The 19710-nt window shown below is 44.7% G+C and overlaps 2 long non-coding RNA genes across 3 annotated transcripts in view; one reads left to right on the plus strand and one right to left on the minus strand.

The window, feature by feature from the left end:
* LOC144262096 (uncharacterized) overlaps nt 1-2572 on the minus strand; it is a 103968-nt gene extending 101396 nt beyond the window's left edge. For both annotated transcript variants that reach the window (XR_013345487.1, XR_013345488.1), the window contains exon 1: nt 2464-2572. This is a non-coding gene — a long non-coding RNA (uncharacterized LOC144262096). The remainder of the gene's footprint in view (nt 1-2463) is intronic.
* A 203-nt stretch (nt 2573-2775) lies between these two features.
* LOC144262097 (uncharacterized) lies at nt 2776-16889 on the plus strand. Its single transcript, XR_013345489.1, has 3 exons — nt 2776-2894; nt 16133-16260; nt 16729-16889. It is a non-coding gene; the product is annotated as an uncharacterized LOC144262097 (long non-coding RNA).
* The last annotated feature ends 2821 nt before the right edge of the window (nt 16890-19710 follow it).

A 19710-nucleotide genomic window follows, 5' to 3' on the forward strand; every position in this document is an offset into this window, starting at 1 on the left:
GACCAGGCTGAGGTTGATGGTGGGATGGAAATTCTTGTAATCATGGTGGAATTCCTCAAGGGCTTCTTTTCCATGGGTCCAGATGATGAAGATGTCATCAATATAGCACAAGTAGAGTAGGGGCGTTAGGGGACGAGAGTTGAGGAAGCGTTGTTCTAAAATCAGCCATAAAAATGTTGGCATACTGTGGGGCCATGCGGGTACCCATAGCAGTGCTGCTGATCTGAAGGTATACATTGTCCCCAAATGTAAAATAGTTATGGATAAGGACAAAGTCACAAAGTTCAGCCACCAGGTTAGCCGTGACATTATCGGGGATAGTGTTCTTGACGGCTTGTAGTCCATCTTTGTGTGGAATGTTGGTGTAGAGGGCTTCTACATCCATAGTGGCTAGGATGGTGTTATCAGGAAGATCACTGATGGATTGTAGTTTCCTCAGGAAGTCAGTGGTGTCTCGAAGGTAGCTGGGAGTGCTGGTAGCGTAGGGCCTGAGGAGGGAGTCTACATAGCCAGACAATCCCGCTGTCAGGGTACCAATGCCTGAGATGATGGGGCGCCCAGGATTTCCAGGTTTATGGATCTTGGGTAGTAGACAGAATATCCCAGGTCAGGGTTCCAGTGGTGTGTCTGTGCGGATTTGATCTTGTGCTTTTTCAGGAAGTTTCTTGAGCAAATGCTGTAGTTGCTTTTGGTAACTCTCAGTGGGATCATAGGGTAATGGCTTGTAGAAAGTGGTGTTGGAGAGCTGCCGAGCAGCCTCTTGTTCATATTCCGACCTATTCATGACGACAACAGCACCTCCTTTGTCAGCCTTTTTGATTATGATGTCAGAGTTGTTTCTGAGGCTGGGGATGGCATTGTGTTCTGCACGGCTGAGGTTATGGGGCAAGTGATGCTGCTTTTCCACAATTTCAGCCCGTGCACGTCGGCGGAAGCACTCTATGTAGAAGTCCAGTCTGCTGTTTCGACCTTCAGGAGGAATCCACCTAGAATCCTTCTTTTTGTAATGTTGGTAGGGAGGCCTCTGTGGATTAGTATGTTGTTCAGAGGTATTTTGGAAATATTCCTTGAGTCGGAGATGTTGAAAATAGGATTCAAAGTCACCACAGAACTGTATCATGTTCGTGGGGGTGGAGAAGCAGAAGGAGAGGCCCCGAGATAGGACAGCTGCTTCTGCTTCTGCTTCCCAGAAGTCACCTACTGCAGGACAGGCCTAACAAAGAAAATAACAGAACACCTTCAGCCCCCAACTAAAACCCCTCCAACGCATTATTAAGGATCTACAACCTATCCTGAAGGATGACCCAACACTCTCACAAATCTTGGGAGACAGGCCAGTCCTTGCCTACAGACAGGCCCCCAACCTGAAGCAAATACTCACCAGCAACCACATACCACACAACAGAACCACTAACCCAGGAACCTATCCTTGCAACAAAGCCCGTTGCCAACTGTGCCCACATATCTATTCAGGGGACACCATCACAGGGCCTAATAACATCAGCCACACTATCAGAGGCTCATTCACCTGCACATCCACCAATGTGATATATGCCATCATGTGCCAGCAATGCCCCTCTGCCATGTATGTTGGTCAAACTGGACAGTCTCTACGCAAAAGACTAGATGGACGTAAATCAGATGTCAAGAATTAGAACATTCATAAACCAGTCGGAGAACACTTCAATCTCTCTGGTCACGCAATTACAGACATGAAGGTCACTATCTTACAACAAAAAAACTTTTTAAATCCAGACTCCAGCGAGAAACTGCTGAATTGGAATTCATTTGCAAATTGGATACTATTAATTTAGGCTTAAATAGAGACTGGGAGTGGCTAAGTCATTATGCAAGGTAGCCTATTTCCCCATGTTTTTTCCTAACACCCCCCCCCCCCCCGACGTTCTGGTTAAACTTGGATTTATGCTGGAAATGGCCCACCTTGATTATCATACACATTGTAAGGAGAGTGGTCACTTTGGATAAGCTATTACCAGCAGGAGAGTGGGGTGGGAGGAGGTATTGCTTCTTGGTCTCTGTGTACATAATGTCTTCTGCAGTTTCCACAGTATGCATCCGATGAAGTGAGCTGTAGCTCACGAAAGCTTATGCTCAAATAAATTGGTTAGTCTCTAAGGTGCCACAAGTACTCCTTTTCTTTTTATATGGATGACAGCTTCCAGAGTTACAGTAGATGAAATGTTTTTAAAGGGATATAAAGCCTCACGTTTCAGGACATAAATCAACCACTGAATGATGGAGATTAGGAGTAACACTTCCATCGTGGATTGGTTACTCCATAATATTCATTATGGGGGTTTCTCCCACCCACCCTGCCTAGCTTTCTTCTAAAGCATCTGGTACTGGCCTACCACCAGAGCCCCCAGTCCTCTGCTCTAGTCTACCAATTCTGCTCTCATGTGCCGAGTACTACACCTTTCATAATGCATGTTCTAGCCATACCTCAACATCACAATTCCAGAGCTTCCTTCCTCAGTACAGGAGTTTCCAGCTACACTGGCACCTAGAACAGGGGTGCGCAAACTGTGCTCTGCGGGCCGGAGGCGGCCAAGGGAACTGCCCCCGCCACGGGCTCCGCGCTGCTCCGGGAACCGGCCACACCGCGTCCCTGCAGCCCCTGGGGGCGCGGGGGCAGAGAGCGCCACACGCCGCTCTTGCCTGCGGGTACCGCCCCCAAAGCTCCCATTGGCCAGGAATGGGGTACCGCGGCCAATGGGCGCTTCGGGGGAGGTACCCACCGGCAGGGGAAACGCGCGGAGCCCTCTGCACCCCCCACGCCCAGGGGCTGCGGTGTGGCCGTTTTCCGGAGCGGGGCCAGCGGGGAGCCTGCCCCGGCCCCGGCGCACGCCGCTGCCACCCCGGAGCCGCTCTAGGTAAGCGGCGCCGGGCTGGAGCCTGCGCCCCACCCCACAACTCCCCACCCTGAGGCCCTCTGCCTGCACCCCAACTCCCTGCTCTGAGCCCCCGCTGCACCCCACCTCCCCACCCTGAGCCCCCTGCTGCATCCCAAGCCCCTGCCCTGAGCCCCCTGCTGCACCTCAGACCCCAACCCCCTGCAAGCAATTCCTCCACCCAGATGTGGCCCTCCGGCCAAAAAATTTGCTCACCCCTGATCTAGAACATTAAAGAGACCACAATGAAAGAATTTTCTTCAAAAAAAACTTTCCCTTGCATAATAGCATGGGGAGGAAATTTTCCTGTAAACCATTCTCTAGCTTGTGTGTTTTCCCTGGGCTTGTTTGTTTTCTTCCCTGACAGCTTGTTTATTTTCCCACTTGTGTTTCCGCTATCGCTCATTGGTGAAAGCAAAAAACAGTCATTTCCCTCATCATTTTACTCTGCAACATCTATAGAACCTGTTTTCCTTTCTAATCATAATTGGTGCTTGCAAACAGCAACTAAGAAAGAAAAAAGAGGACGGCATGTCTGTGTGTTGTGCATGAAAGTCAGTATGATGTCACTAACATTCTGAAGCTATGTACTGGAAGTAAACTTGCATGGATTATGACTTTTCAGGGGAGCAGGAAGAGGAGGAGAAGACATATGAGGAGTCAGTCATTTGCTGTGTCAAAATAAAGGAGAATTTAGTTACAGCAGAAGTTAGAATGTTGTTTTCCTTTGGTTTACCAGAGAAGCAATAATTCATAAATTTAAGGCCAGAAGGACCATGAGGATTTAGTTTGACCTTCTGCAGCACAAAGGCCATAGAATTTTCCCCATATCAGCTCCATAACTTCTAGTTGAGGTAGAACATATAAAGAAAAAAAAGTATTCATAGCTAGTTTAAAAAATTAGATAGCATTGAGAAAGCAGGGAGGATTGGAGAACAAAATGGATGCAGCTACTATTAGGTGCAAAATTTAAGAGGGTAATCAAGGTAATTCATAGTTGTCCTACAATGCTCATACCTCCACTATGTGAAGACTGGAGAGATAATCTCGTATTTAGAATACAACAGTGGGAGTTTTGGCACAGCTTTCCTGAATGGCCTTGGGCAAGTCACTCCACATCAGATATTCCCTGTGCCTCACCAGGTAAAACAGGGATTATTAAGTAGCTACTTCACGGGGTTAGTGTGGGGCTTAGTTAAGATGTGTAAATTGATTTAAGAACCTCAGAAGACCTGAATTGGCATAGCTCCATTGACAGCAGCTGAATATCAGACCTAATGTCTTATATATATATATATATATATATATATATATATATATATATATATATATAGACATCTATCACATTGTGGTTACTAGCAGAATAGAAATAATGACAAATTGCTTTCTCTCTCTGTTCATGCAGCATAATGTCCTGTGCAGGAATTGTTGCATCAGCCATATTTTGTGTGGCTAGAGCAGTGGTTCCCAAACTTGTTCCGCTGCTTGGGCGGGGAAAACTCCTGGCACCAGTTTGTTTACCTGCTGCGTTCGGAGGTTCGGCTGATCGCAGCTCCTAGTGGCCGCAGTTTGCTGCTCCAGGCCAATGGGAGCTACTGGAAGCTGTGTGGGCAGAGGGACGTACCGGCCGCCACTTCCAGCAGCTCCCACTGGCCTGGAGCAGCGAACCACGGCCACTGGGAGCCCCGATCGGCTGAACTTGTGGATGTGGCAGGTAACCAAACTAGTACGGCCTGCCAGGGGCTTTCCCTGCACAAGTGGCAGAACAAGTTTAGGAACCACTGGGCTAGAGCATGGTTTTCCATCAGTTATTTATATGCATTTTTATAGGCTCAGCCTCCAGATTTCTATAGTAACTGGGACTTGGGAGATTCCATCTGTGGCCCAGTAGACAACATGGTTGTTCAAGGAAACATTAGCTTAAAAAAAATGGGTCTTGCAGGATACACTGAAATCAGGTTCAACCTGAGTTTCTGGAGGAGTGAATTCCTGGGTCCTAGGCCCTGCTGTTGACTGTCAAAAGCTCAGATTTCAAGTGAAGTGCCCCTGCTGAATACAGCAAACATGATGGGGAGCAGATAGTGACTGTTTCCAGCACTGAGATAAAAGGGGCTCTAATCCATTTCAGGCTCTAAAGTGCAGGACAAGAACCTTGAAACAGATCTGGAATTTGTTTGCTAACTACCACTGATGGCAGAGCACCGCTGGTGATGTGTTCATGTTATTCATCCCTGGGTAAGGGATAGGGTGCTCCATGCTGCACCAGCTGGGACGCCCATGAACTATTGTGGCTCAAACAGGTACTTTGCATTAGTGTTTATTCTGGAGGGGATAAATGCATAAATCACTGTCACTAGGTCTGCATTGGAGAGGAATGGTGTGGACATTTGACTAGTGGAAGGTGACAAAAACCTAGCTGCCCATTGCTGCTAGTTGGGTATCCTGGAGTAGTTGGGTATCCTGGAGTAGTAAAGAATCAGAGGGCTGGAGACTATGTACTACCCCGACCACTGAAGAAGGGCAGAGATCTTCCATGAAGGCATAAAATCCTTTATATAAACCTGCCTTTTCAGGTCTCAAACTAGTTCCCACTTCTGATCAACATCACTTCCATCTTCACTATGTTTAGTTTAGAGACCGGTCTTCATCCAGGTCTACACTTCATCCTGACACTGAATCGCTAGGGGGAGTCCGTGACTCCATTTGCGGAGAAGGTGGCGGTCAGGAATGAGAGGTGGCAGGTTAATGAGTGCAGCTGGGCCATAGCAGAACCACCCAAATTGCCTTAGCCAATCAGGTGGCTTGTTTATAACCCAGTATCTGCAGAGGGAATGGCTGCTCAACACCCACACCATGGATTCTGGTTCTGACCCCTGCTCTGACCACTAGGCTTGACTGCCTATAATCCAGTCTCCTGCCCGAGGCCAAGAGCTGGGTATCTGTATATCAACCTCCCGTTGTGGCCTCAGAGATGCTAAACAGAACAAATAGGTCAGTGCAGAACTCCACAGCTGAGTGACCTCAGGAAAGTGGCAATGGGTAACCATTCCTAGTCTATCTAGGATGTCTCTAAAAGGAACACAGGGCATCAGCACAAAGTGACTCTGCTTATACCTGCCAGGTCTTATAGGTGGGAAAGCAATACTGCAGTGTGGATGTTCATGAGATCGTGCCATCTCCATGTCATGCCATGCCTGCCTAAAAATTGACAGGAATGAATTCAATTATATGAATCCCAACACTTCCAGTTAGATAATACCAAAATATTTTGGATGATTGAACTGGAAAAAGTGGCACAAATATGTGCTTTATCGTATAGATTGTAAGTTACCATAGCATACCAAGGCACATAAATAAGGCCATACAAGTGCCCAAAAACTCCAGCCCATGTTTCTTTATATTTTATGGGGGGTTAAATTCTAAGTGACAACTAAATAACTCCTTCAGTTTTGTATTTTAAGAAGTTTCCCTTGGAAGTTTACACTGGACTTAAGATCACAAGGAATTAAGATTTTCTAAAAAGCACTGCCAATTGTTTTATAGATAATGTCTGTATTACCAGAAACTAAGATTCAATTTAGTAATTTGGACCAATAATCATAGTACTTGTATCATGTGAACTGATATTAGAGCAGGAAACTCAAAAGACGAAGCAGAAATCTGAAGGAATCTCTGTTGATGCAAAGTGAAATAAAGAGGATTACAAGTTACAACACTCTGCCTCTGAGGACATAATAGGACTCTCCCGGAACACTCATTCTACTTATCTAGAATCTTGACCTTCTTCTGCACCTTTTGATCAGCATGCCGGGGACTGCCGGAGACTTATCTGTTACAGCAGGAATTTTCCCTGTGCCTCATGCACCCATTTTACTGGCCACTTGCACACTGGATTATGGGACTAACACTTCAACACTCAAGTGGAAACCTGAGAGCAGTTCATGGTCTCCATCACAGGCGAGGTGTAACAGAGTCAAGTGGGAGGTCAAGCAGAACTAACTGGGTGAGGTGCAGCAGACTTCCTGACTCTTGCCAGCTTAATGGAAGGTGATTGCTGTCAGTTGAAAAAGGAAACATCCTCAGGCTATTTAAAAAAATGCAGAATGATTGTTTAATATAATCAGTCCTAATCTCCACAAGGATCTTCAAGAACAGAAAATACAGTTTACTCAATATATTTTCTGTATATGCCCCAGGTTAGCACAGTGCTTAGCTAGAGCTAGCAGGCCAAAATTCTCTGTAGCTCTGAGCATGCAATGCTCCATCTTGATCCAAATCTCAAGACAGATGTTGTAGACTGGATAGTCTGTAGCCCTAATCCACAGAGGGGCCTGTGTTGCAATGCTGGACATTGCCATGCCTAACTTTTAGGCACCTGGGGGGGGGGGGAAATCACTGGAACAATGGGATTCACAAAGCCTAAATTAGGCCCCTAGCCTGCCTGTACAATGAGTGGGAATAAACAGGTGCCTACAGACAAGAGGCGTGTATCCTAAACCCCCCCCCCCCATGGAGTTAGGTGCCCAAATCTAGGCTGAAGGAAGGTGCCTACCTCTGCTTGCAATCCACAGCAGAGAACCCCACTCCTGGAGTCAGACAGCTTAGACACCTACACTGCTCTTGGAAGAAACACCAGTGCCCTTAAGACTCTTAGCCCAGTGGTTAGGATTCTCCCGACTACTTCCTGAGTATTTGAACCGGGGTCTCCCCATTGAAGAGAAGTGCTCCGGCCACTGGGCTACAGGGGTATTCTGATGTGGGACTCCCTTGGTCTCTCCTATTGAGGTTGTTCCACTTTGGATAACTAGAGTCAATGGAGCAAAGGACCTAGACCCTGGGTCTTCTGCCTCCAGTTGGGTGCCCTAACCAGCCGGCCAAAGAATCAGTCACTCTCACGCTCTTGCTGGCCCATTGACTGCTTTAGCCACTATGCTGTAAGTTAGAAGTGAAGTAGCATGACCACCTCCTCCTGGATTTTGAATGGGGTTCAATCCAGTAAGCATGGTCAGATCACACCTGCTGGATCAGGCCCCATGGGGAAGGTAGCCACAGGACTGCTGATCTTCTGCTGGTTTATTTATCGCACAGGGCTTAGGTGGGAGATAGGTGTCCAGGTGCCTAGAGTCAGGCAGCAGTGTGCACATCCAGGGGCAGAAACAGGTGCCTAGGGAACTCATACAGCACAAATGTGAGTGCGGAGTAAGTTTAGGCACCTGCAGGTTTAGGTGGCAGCTCAGCAGATGGGGGTTGTGGATCACAGTGGCCCCTAAATCTGACTTAGGCTCCTACATTTAGGGCCTAAATCCCTTTGTGGAGCTGGGCCTACAGGCTACACCTCTTCTGAAAACTCCAGCATGGGAGTGGTCTCTGATAACAGAGAAAAATGGAGCAGAGACTGGGGAGGAAAGTCTGTTCAGTTTGTAACTTGTTGCTATTTTCTCTAATAAATGCCCAACATTTACAAAGGTCTGTGGTTCCCTATATGATGATACCCTCAGTCATGGTTTTACACTTAATCAGAACTGCTTAAAATCCATCCAAGGGGAGATGGAAAAGGGAAACCAGCTCAGAACTATCACTCATTTATTGATCAGTGTACTCTAAGTATGCTATGTACTGGCAAAGAAGGTGGCAGCCTCAGACAGACTACCTGACTTGATTGGATTACTGAGTGTAAACAGATGTACACAAGACACTAACAGACAAGGTCCCAGACCATGATCTAATCTGAGCAATCTAACTCAGAAGATAGATGGTTAAAATCCAAGAATGTGCAGAGAAGCCTTTCCAAGGCGAGAAAGAAAGAAAGAGCATAAAGAAAAAGAAAAGTATGAGGAGCCTAAGGAATGAGAGGAGGAGGAGGAAAGAAGTTTTAAATTGAACACTCATGGTCTCTCCCCCCCATTAACTGTATAGTCACAGTAAACACGTATCTTCAGTTGCTACACCTCCCTCCCTCACCCAAAAAAACCCTGTGTTGCACTACGAAAGTCTAATATTTAATTGCAGCTTGTATCACCACTATTTTTACTTACAGTGCACCAACTAGTGAACATAACACTTTTCAGTCATGAAAGTACACCCCTGCTGTGAAGTACTTTCAGTCTAAATTAGAGAAAAACACAGGGAAAATGGATATCAAAGTAAAGTGATTGAGCTGTTTAAGAGAACAGGGCAGAGGAAAGCACTCTTCCTTTTAAGAAACTGTAGCCTTTCCTGGATGAACAAAGCTTTGTGTCAGCAGCATGTTGGACTCAGAGATCCACAATGATCACCCTCCTTTAGGGGACTTTCCTTTCCCCACACTGGCAGACAGACTTGGGAAATCAGAAGCAAGTGGTGGCTATTCCCCAGTCAGTCAATAGTGAGGATTTCACTATAGTTGTTGTTCAAACCCTGAGTGCTGTTTTCCATATTCTATTTCAAAGGTTAGATTTTCCCTACTACATCACTATCCTGTACATAGGTTTTCATTGTTGTGTACCCCATGAATCAAGTTTTATTATTTTGTAAATTTACCTGCTTCCAGTTTTTTGGAACTCAGCTTCTCTTTCCCAAGGTTCAGCTGGGACAGTTCACTCCTCCCACAGTCCTGTCAGGCTTGATGCTCTTTAGCCTAACTGATGGCATCTTGAATACATTAGTTAATACTGGTGAGGGGACCTTTCTAGCATTTAATACTCTTGCCTGATCAAACAATTCTTTAGTGATTAACTTACAGGATTTAAAGGAGGAGAGGGAAGGGCAGAGGCAGAAGGCTGTCTCTCATGGATCACTATCATTAAGGATTTGGTTAGGCTGGTAATTGACACATGGCTTTCTAAATTATAGGGCTTGGAATAAAATAAAAGGATTAAAGCCATGTCTCTGCTTGTGGGTACCACATGCTTTAGGATCACAGTTCCTGTCCTTATACATGAAAGTCACAGATCTGTTCAGTTTCATCCCCTTTGATGGATGTGGCAAAACTGAAACATTGTGGGTTTGTGAGCAGACCTTTTAGACCATAGGAGCTGGGACTATTGGTGCCGTCATACCCCCTGGCTTGAAATGGTTTCCATTATATACAGAGTTTACAGTTTGGTTCAATGGCTCTCAGCACCTCTGCTTAAGACAGTAAAATCAAAGAGGAACTCGTAGAGACCTCAAAACCAGCAATAGAATATGCCAGGGGTAGGCAACCTATGGCACGTGTGCCGATTTTCAGTGGCCCTCACACTGTCCGGGCCCTGGCCACCAGTCCGGGAAGCTCTGCATTTTAATTTAATTTTAAATGAATGAAGCTTCTTAAGCATTTTAAAAACCTCATTTACTTTACATACAAAAAGGCTGACAAAGGAGGTGCTGTTGTCATCATGAATAGGTCGGAATATGAACAAGAGGCTGCTCGGCAGCTCTCCAACACGAGTTTCTACAAGCCATTACCCTATGATCCCACTGAGAGTTACCAAAAGCAACTACAGCATTTGCTCAAGAAACTTCCTGAAAAAGCACAAGATCAAATCCGCACCGACACACCCCTGGAACCCTGACCTGGGATATTCTGTCTACTACCCAAGATCCATAAACCTGGAAATCCTGGGCGCCCCATCATCTCAGGCATTGGCACCCTGACAGCAGGATTGTCTGGCTATGTAGACTCCCTCCTCAGGCCCTACGCTACCAGCACTCCCAGCTACCTTCGAGACACCACTGACTTCCTGAGGAAACTTCAATCCATCGGTGGTGATCTTCCTGGTAACACCATCCTGGCCACTATGGATGTAGAAGCCCTCTACACCAACATTCCACACAAAGATGGACTACAGGCCGTCAAGAACACTATCCCCGATAATGTCACGGCTAACCTGGTGGCTGAACTTTGTGACTTTGTCCTTACCCATAACTATTTTACAGTTGGGGACAATGTATACCTTCAGATCAGCAGCACTGCTATGGGTACCCGCATGGCCCCACAGTATGCCAACATTTTTATGGCTGATTTAGAACAACGCTTCCTCAACTCTCGTCCCCTAAAGCCCCTACTCTACTTGCGCTATATTGATGACATCTTCATCATCTGGACCCATGGAAAAGACGCCCTTGAGGAATTCCACCATGATTTCAACAATTTCCATCCCACCATCAACCTCAGCCTGGTCCAGTCCACACAAGAGATCCACTTCCTGGACACTACAGTGCTCATAAACAATGGTCACATAAACACCACCCTATACCGGAAACCTACTGACCGCTATTCCTACCTGCATGCCTCCAGCTTTCAGCCTGACCACACCACACGATCCATCGTCTACAGCCAAGCTCTGCGATACAACCGCATTTGCTCCAACCCCTCAGACAGAGACAAACACCTACAAGATCTCTTTCAAGCTTTCTTACAACTACAATACCCACCTGCGGAAGTGAAGAAACAGATTGATAGAGCCAGAAGAGTTCCCAGAAGTCACCTACTACAGGACAGGCCTAACAAAGAAAATAACAGAACGCCACTAGCCGTCACCTTCAGCCCCCAACTAAAACCCCTCCAACGCATTATCAAGGATCTACAACCTATCCTAAAGGTTGACCCAACACTCTCACAAATCTTGGGAGACAGGCCAGTCCTTGCCTACAGACAGCCCCGCAACCTGAAGCAAATACTCACCAACAACCACATACCACACAACAGAACCACTAACCCAGGAACTTATCCTTGCAACAAAGCCCGTTGCCAACTGTGCCCACATATCTATTCAGGGGACACCATCACAGGGCCTAATAACATCAGCCACACTATCAGAGGCTCGTTCACCTGCACATCCACCAATGCGATATATGCCATCATGTGCCAGCAATGCCCCTCTGCCATGTACATTGGTCAAACTGGACAGTCTCTACGTAAAAGAATAAATGGACACAAATCAGATGTCAAGAATTATAACATTCATAAACCAGTCGGAGAACACTTCAGTCTCTCTGGTCACGCAATCACAGACATGAAGGTCACTATCTTACAACAAAAAAACTTTTTAAATCCAGACTCCAGCGAGAAACTGCTGAATTGGAATTCATTTGCAAATTGGATACTATTAATTTAGGCTTAAATAGAGACTGGGAGTGGCTAAGTCATTATGCAAGGTAGCCTATTTCCCCATGTTTTTTCCTACCCCCCTCCCACCCCCCCCAGATGTTCTGGTTTAACTTGGATTTAAACTTGGAGAGTGGTCAGTTTGGATGAGCTATTACCAGCAGAAGAGTTTGTGTGTGTGTGTGTATGGGGGTGGGGGGGTGGGGTGAGAGAACCTGGATTTGTGCTGGAAATGGCCCACCTTGATTATCATGCGCATTGTAGGGAGAGTGGTCACTTTGGATGAGCTATTACCAGCAGGATAGTGAGTTTGTGGCGGGGGGGTGGAGGGTGAGAAAACCTGGATTTGTGCTGGAAATGGCCCAACTTGATGATCACTTTAGATAAGCTATTACCAGCAGGACAGTGGGGTGGGAGGAGGTATTGTTTCATATTCTCTGTGTGTATATAAAGTCTGCTGCAGTTTCCACAGTATGCATCCGATGAAGTGAGCTGTAGCTCACGAAAGCTCATGCTCAAATAAATTGGTTAGTCTCTAAGGTGCCTAAAGTACTCCTTTTCTTTTATAGACTTAGAGACATTCTAAAAATGTTAAAATGTATTACTGGCACGGGAAACCTTAAATTAGAATGAATAGATAAAGACCCAGCACATCACTTCTGAAAGGTTGCAGACCCCTGGAATATGTAGTACAGTCACCTTAAAAGTCTGGTTTCAGAGTAACAGCCGTGTTAGTCTGTATTCGCAAAAAGAAAAGGAGTACTTGTGGCACCTTAGAGACTAACCAATTTATTTGAGCATGAGCTTTCGTGAGCTACAGCTCACTTCATCAGATGCATACCGTGGAAACTGCAGTTTCCACGGTATGCATCTGATGAAGTGAGCTGTAGCTCACGAAAGCTCATGCTCAAATAAATTGGTTAGTCTCTAAGGTGCCACAAGTACTCCTTTTCTTAAAAGTCTGATGTCACAGGACCTTGGAAAGTTTATCATGGAAACCTTAAAAATCTGCCTCCTTTTTGGCTTCATCCAAGAAGCAAGGCCCAGTAGCCTGTCTAAAGTGTTTGTTTTCAATTCAAAACAGGGAGTACACCACGCTGGAATGTGTGTTCCAAGCTGCTCTTCCCTCACCCCAATTCAGAATATTGCCTCTACATAAATATGTGCTTTGAAGTGGAAGCAAACATTTTTACAATGACTTTCAATTGCTCTCTCAAGAGTGAGGTCCTGGAACTTCAGCTAAAGACTTGCCCCCTTTAAAGGCTCATTTGATGGGGGCTGGAATATCCCAGGACTGGTGATGACACACAACCCTCTTCGTGTCTGGGTTCAAATTCAGTCCATTATAAAAATTGGTTTCTCATTCCCACTTCTAAGGAACTCAGTCCCAGGAAACTAGTAACTGAATCACCACCATCTGATGGACATGTAGCACCATATATTGAAACAGATTAGTATTTTCATTCAGTTCGTAGTGATTACTGCATTTTCAGCCTTGTTGCTTGCTTTCATAAACTGATGAAACAGATTATCCCACTCCTAGAACATTCTTCTGGAAGGACTAATTTTTCGAGGTTATTTGGATCCTGTCTATAGTAGGTTTTGTACAGTGGTGTGAGTAATGCATTACTGTTTGAGTGACCTTATTTTTTGTTTAAGGTTTCTGTGTAGTAATGTGGGAAAACATTATACCTGGCCTTTTATTAAGGACATCCATTTATATTGCCTCAGTTCAGCAGATTTAATGGAGCATTATGTTACACTTGAAGGAAAAATGTGTATAATTATTTTATTTTAATCCAAACAATATTAGAATACCTGATACGTCGGCTTATGATTTTTTTAAAAATTAGTTATACTGGTAAAAGCCTAGTGGGGATGCAGTTACCAGTATAAAGATGCCCTATACTGGTATAGCTTGTTTCACTTCCCAACCTAGAATAAGCACTTCTACACTAGTGTAAGTGACTGCACATTTACAGGGGGGCATAGATAGGGATGGATATAAAAAACACTATTACAGTTTCAAAGGAGGTAAAAGCCATGTTAATTACATTAGTGGGTGACATCACAACTCCTCCCAATGTAAACACCAAGAAATAACGTGGGTGGAAACAGAAAAAGGAAGCAAGCAGAAAAACAAAACTAATTTAGATGGGGAAAAAAAAAAAGTTAATACATCTCAGGGGTAATAGGTAAATGTCCCTCTATACGACTGCTCCAAGCAGATTGCCTTCAGTTCTGGGAACCTCATGGCAAGGGAAGATATTGACAAGTTAGAGAGTTCGAAAAGAAGCAAAATTAAGTACATGTCTAGAAAGACTGATTAGAAAAGATTAGAAGAGTTAGTAATAGGCAGCGTTTCTAAGTGATAAAAAAAGGGGGGAGGGATGTTAACCCTGCCTCAACATATGGCGATGGAGTAGATGACCTCTTGAAGTGCCTTCAAGTCCTATACATCTATGATCCCATAAAAAAAGTTATAAGGCGCAAACACTAGAAGGGAGAAGAAGTAGTACTGATGGTTATATGTAGGGGTATGACAAACAAGGAGATTAAAACAGGGTAAATATCAGGAAGAGATTTGATGGCAGAATAATAATTTTCCAAAGGAAATGGCAATGAAAACTAGATTGGAGAAAATGTTAGTAAGTGTTTGATAGCAAACAACCTCAGACTGGCAGGGGGTGCATTAGATGGTCTAATTACACCAGACAGATTGAAAGGAAGGCTGGCTCAGTAATCAGGGTACTAACCTGGGCTTGGTTCCCTGCTCTGTCATAGGACTTCCTGAATGACCTTGAGCAAGTCACTTAGGGCCAGATTTAAAGTGTTTATGTCCCTAATTCCCACTGAAGTCAATGAGAGTGAGACTTATATGCCTTTAAGAATCTGGCCCTAAGTCTCTGCTGTGCCTCACTATTATTCCCATTTTATAGATGGGGGAACTATCTCTGTACCTCACAAGGATGTGGTGAGATATTCAGATACAATGTATAAATAGCTTAGACAAGTCATCTTGGATTTTTATGATTCTGTACTTTTTTTTTAAAAAGAAAAAAAAAAACCAAGAGTCTTAAGACAAGCTGTTGGTAAGACAGCTCTTTCTTCACTCAGAACACCTGGTGAGACCCAAGTAAGACTCTGCTGTGTTTCCTGCATTGTTATCTGCACTTGGAAGGGAACACAGCATCCTGACCTCAGATGTTTGTAGGGAAGAAATGGATTTTTCAAATATTTGGTTTTAAATTGAAATATATTTGATTTTTACATCAGCAGTTCTCAAACTGAGTCGAGACCCCAAAATGGGTCAGGAAACCATTTTAATGGGGTAGCCAGGGCTGGCGTTAGACTTGCTGTGGCCCAGAGCTGAAGCCAGAGCCCTGCTACCCAGGGCCGAAGTCTTAGGGCTTCAGTCTTGGGTGATGGGACTCAGGTTACAGGGCCCCCAATTTGGGGCTGAAGACCTGGGGCTTTAGCCCCACCCCTCCTACCTGGGGTGACAAGGCGTGGGAGGGCTCAGGTTTCGGTCCCCCATCCTGGGCTCATGTAGTTATTTTTCTTGTCAGAAAGAGTCATGGTGCAATGAAGTTTGAGAACCTGTTTTACACCTATGCATGTTAGGTTAAGTAGCTAGATTTGCTGTTCTGGCAGCATATAAACCACCTAGAAGGAGAAAAATGAATGATAATACTCTGTTGTGTTACTCTTGAATGATAATGACAGGCTCCCTGTAAAAGACAGCTTGTGCCTATGATCATGAAACTGTAGGAAGGAGATGGGATGGGATGGACCTGTGTTGTAAATAAAAGCATCTGCTCAGTCTGTGTATCCCTAGAACATAGAATATCAGGGTTGGAAGGGACCTCAAGAGGTCATCTAGTCCAACCCCCGCTCAAAGCGGGACCAACCCCAACTAAATCAACATGTCTGAAACTAGACTAATTCTGATCTAAGAAACTGAAAGCAGCGGCAGTGTGTTACCTGCTGCTTCTCCAGCAACTGCTTCCCTATTTAGCAAGCCCGCCTGAGCTTGCCATTAATTTTTTATTACACCCATCTTTTTGAAGTGTCCTGTGACAGTGTGAAGAGGATGTTGCTGCAGAGTTCTCTTTTGCTTTGTTTTCTCTTACAAATTCCCCCTCCCTCACAGGTTCTCTCCTTTGTGGGGGACACACCCCAATGTGGTAAATGACTGCTGAAATAATAGGTGAAAATACAAGCAGGAATGAGGAACATGCAACTATACACATGAAACAGAAAACCATCCTCTTTGAATAGGTAGGTAAGAATGAGAAAGGCTGATGTATTGCCATGTACACAAACACAGCACATCCCCTTTGGGAATGCATCGTGTTTGCTTTGTTATAAAAGCATTTACATTTTTTGAAGGGAAGATTTGACAAGTAGGTGACCTATTTTTAAAACAAAAACTTCCACCTGAGCCAACAGCTGCTTCCAACTTCAGGCATATGATTATGGTCCAAATTGGCCTACCTGGAATATTACAGAACCTTGCTAGTGTTTGAAATATTTTTAAACTAGGGGGGAAAAAGTCATTTATAAATCATTGGCTTAGTCGTTATCATCAACTATAACCCAACAGCCTCCTCAAAGTGAACTACCACTCTTTAGTTTTGTATTGTGAAGAACCCAACACCTAGTTTTAAAAAAGTGGGGGCAAAGCAATGTCAGTGGGCTGAAATTCCTTTAACGGATGTAAAGATCTTGATGACAGTTATTTTCCAGGTCTGTGGCTCAGCAATCATGCCTCTGAATGGCTTCCCACGTGAAGTGTTTGAAGAAGCGGTGGACGTGTCACTGATCTGAGGTCCATTGCCTGGTCTTCTTTAAGGACAAGATAGAGGGAGAAGGGAAGGTGGTACTGATATGTGAATCTGAACCAAATGCTGTCATGTCATAACAATTATACAGCTTGGGGGGGGGGGGAAGGGGGCAACAAGGGTGAAGTGCAGTCGCAAGGGGGAAGCTTCTGTACTGAAGAGCAAGGGTGGGGGGAGGGGGAAGAGTCAGATCTTACTACACCTGATTTTAGCCATTTAATATCTGATATATTCTTCTGCAATTACTAATATACATTTCATGACTGAGTGGCCCTCCCTTCTCTGATCTATAGTTCTTCCTACTTGTGCTCACAGCAGCCTTAGCTTAATGGAGGAGGTATGGGTATGAAGAAGAAACATTGAAGTAGTGTTTGGTAGCCCCAGGCTACATCACATTTCACTTTTCTTTTGCACAGATCAGTAAATAAAGTACAACACTTAGGACTGAAACAGTAGGCTGAAAATTGAAGCCTCCTAAATTGCAAACAAATTGTACATGTATGCTTTGTATATTTCACAGTATTCAACATATGGCTCTGAAAAACTTCACCACTACTTCTTTCAGCCAACATTCTTTTTTCACAGGTCAGTCACTTGGAGTCAAATTTCTATCTTTGGTATTACTCCCTTGCCTGCTTATCAACCTAAGGGCTGATTATAGGGAGTCCAACCTAATTGAAAAGACGGGGGAGATTTTAGAATTCTGAAGGAATCCAGTGGCAAATACTTAACAGTTCACTCAAGTGCATTATCACAATTACACCCCCTCCCTTTCTAAAACTATGATAGCACAGGAATACGTGCTGTTTAATAAGACCTTCTCCTATTTCAGAGTGCCATTAATTGCCTGGTTCAGGCTCCTAGGTCTAGCCTGTGTGCTGTCCATCATAAATCATTGCAATGCCCTTTAGTTTACACTGTACCCTTGATAGTAACTTCTGAAGGAAGCCAACACCTTCTCTATCAGCTAAAGATACACACAGGGACTGTTTTTTGCTACCACTGAAGTCAATGCAAGTTTTGCCACTGTTTGGCAGGATCAGCTCATAGTGCCCTCTGCCAGCTGGTCCCATGAGTGGCAATGGCAGTACCCTCTACAGGTTCTTCTCTAGATACTACAAGGTACATGTGCACGCCAGTCTGGGGAGAAGGGTTGTTCTTAATGCTAGTTACTTCTTACAGTCATTCTGCAAGTCCTCAGGTTTTCAGATAACATGTCAAATTCTGAAAACCCCATTTAGGTGTTTTCTTTGAGTGAAGGCTTGGCCTATTATTTAGTGGTTATCTATTTGTGGTTGACATCTTAGATGCCTCACACAAGACAGCAAGAGAAAAAGCAGAAAAAAATCACAATAAATATGCCACAAACCATCAGCCACAGAAGCAATATATAAACAGTAGCTCGTGTCACTGCAAGCTCCGACTTGTCTGCTCTGAAAGTGTAGACCTGTATATAAGATGACAAAAAGTAAGGGTACAAAGGATGGTCTGGTGGGAAGGGCACTGATTTGGGTCTGAAAACCTGGGTTCAAGGCCTTGCTCAACAGCCCAAAGTAACACAGGAAGGCAAGTCACCTGATCTACACTGCACCTTCATTCCCAATGTGTAAACTGGGACTAGATTTCCTTATCACACAGGGGTGTAAGGCTAAAATCCATTGATGATTGTGAGGTGCTCAGACACTACAGTGGGGAGAACTGCTTTAAAATGTATCCAGCATGAAAGTCTGGTGCCTGGCTAGTCATCTGATTGCAGCACCTTGCTCATCTCTGAAGAAAGCAGTCAGAGGTAGCAGAAGTGTGGCAACACTGCTGCCCACAGCCAGTCAGGGAGCAAGACAGAGACTTCATTTTGCCCTGTATTGAGATAGTTGAAGTTGCACAGAGAATGACCATTTTAATTGTGTCAGGCTTTTGTCAAGTCTGCGATTCCCTAAATTATGATCACCCAGACTAGAGTTCACAATGAATGGAATTAGATCCATGATCAGGGGACAATCAAAAGTGTGGGCTTTATCTATTCCCTCACTTTTCAGATTAACTTTATGACCCAAGAGGTGGCTTGATAAGACAGAGGTTTTACTACAATGTAAATCACAGCTCTGGGCGTATGGAAATGCCTTGCTCAAATATCAGCAGCCAGGTGGTTAAAGCTGCTGCTGCTTTAGGTTGCACAAAAGAGCTGAGAAGAATATTGTGTTGAGTTGAGGTGATTGAGATCAGTAGGAATTTGGGCCTGGAGTGTGGATGTGACAGAGAACCTATGGCTTAAAGTTTCCTATTCCTCCACCATGGGATCTTGATTCAGTCATACCCATGTCAAGGAAGAAGGCCACAAAGAGCCAAGGGGGGAGGAAGCCCGCCCCCTCCCCCCAGTTTAAATATACATCTTTGTTTGCATTCCCAGGGTCTGAAGAGTCTTAAAGTGCATTCAGTAAGCACCACTCAACTGAACTTCTTCGTAGACTCATTTTCCTCCATCACAGACCCTCTCCCCAAAACATGAAGAGTTTGTATCCCAAATGCGGAATCAAGCAGACTACTGACTTCATCACAACCCTCCCACCCTGGGGACTAGTTAGCATCCTTGCTGGTAGTCTCAGCAGATGCCAAGGACTGAGACTGAATGCACCTAGAAGTGAGTCCTCTATATCAGAGTTGAAGCACATTGGCTAGGAAGAGAAAGGAATCTGGTACTTCTGCTTTCCATGTTATTTCTGTTCTGTGGATGAGAGGGGACTCGCACCCCTAGGCTGTCAATACACCACTACCCATATTTAAACTGTAAGCTCTTTGGGGCTTTCTTTGTTCATATACTGCCTTGCACAGTGGGGTACTGGTTCATGCCTGCAGCTCCTACATGCTACTGCAATACAAATAGTTTAAA

Source organism: Eretmochelys imbricata, chromosome 3 (genome assembly GCF_965152235.1).
Source record: "Eretmochelys imbricata isolate rEreImb1 chromosome 3, rEreImb1.hap1, whole genome shotgun sequence".
NCBI lineage: Eukaryota > Metazoa > Chordata > Testudines > Cheloniidae > Eretmochelys > Eretmochelys imbricata.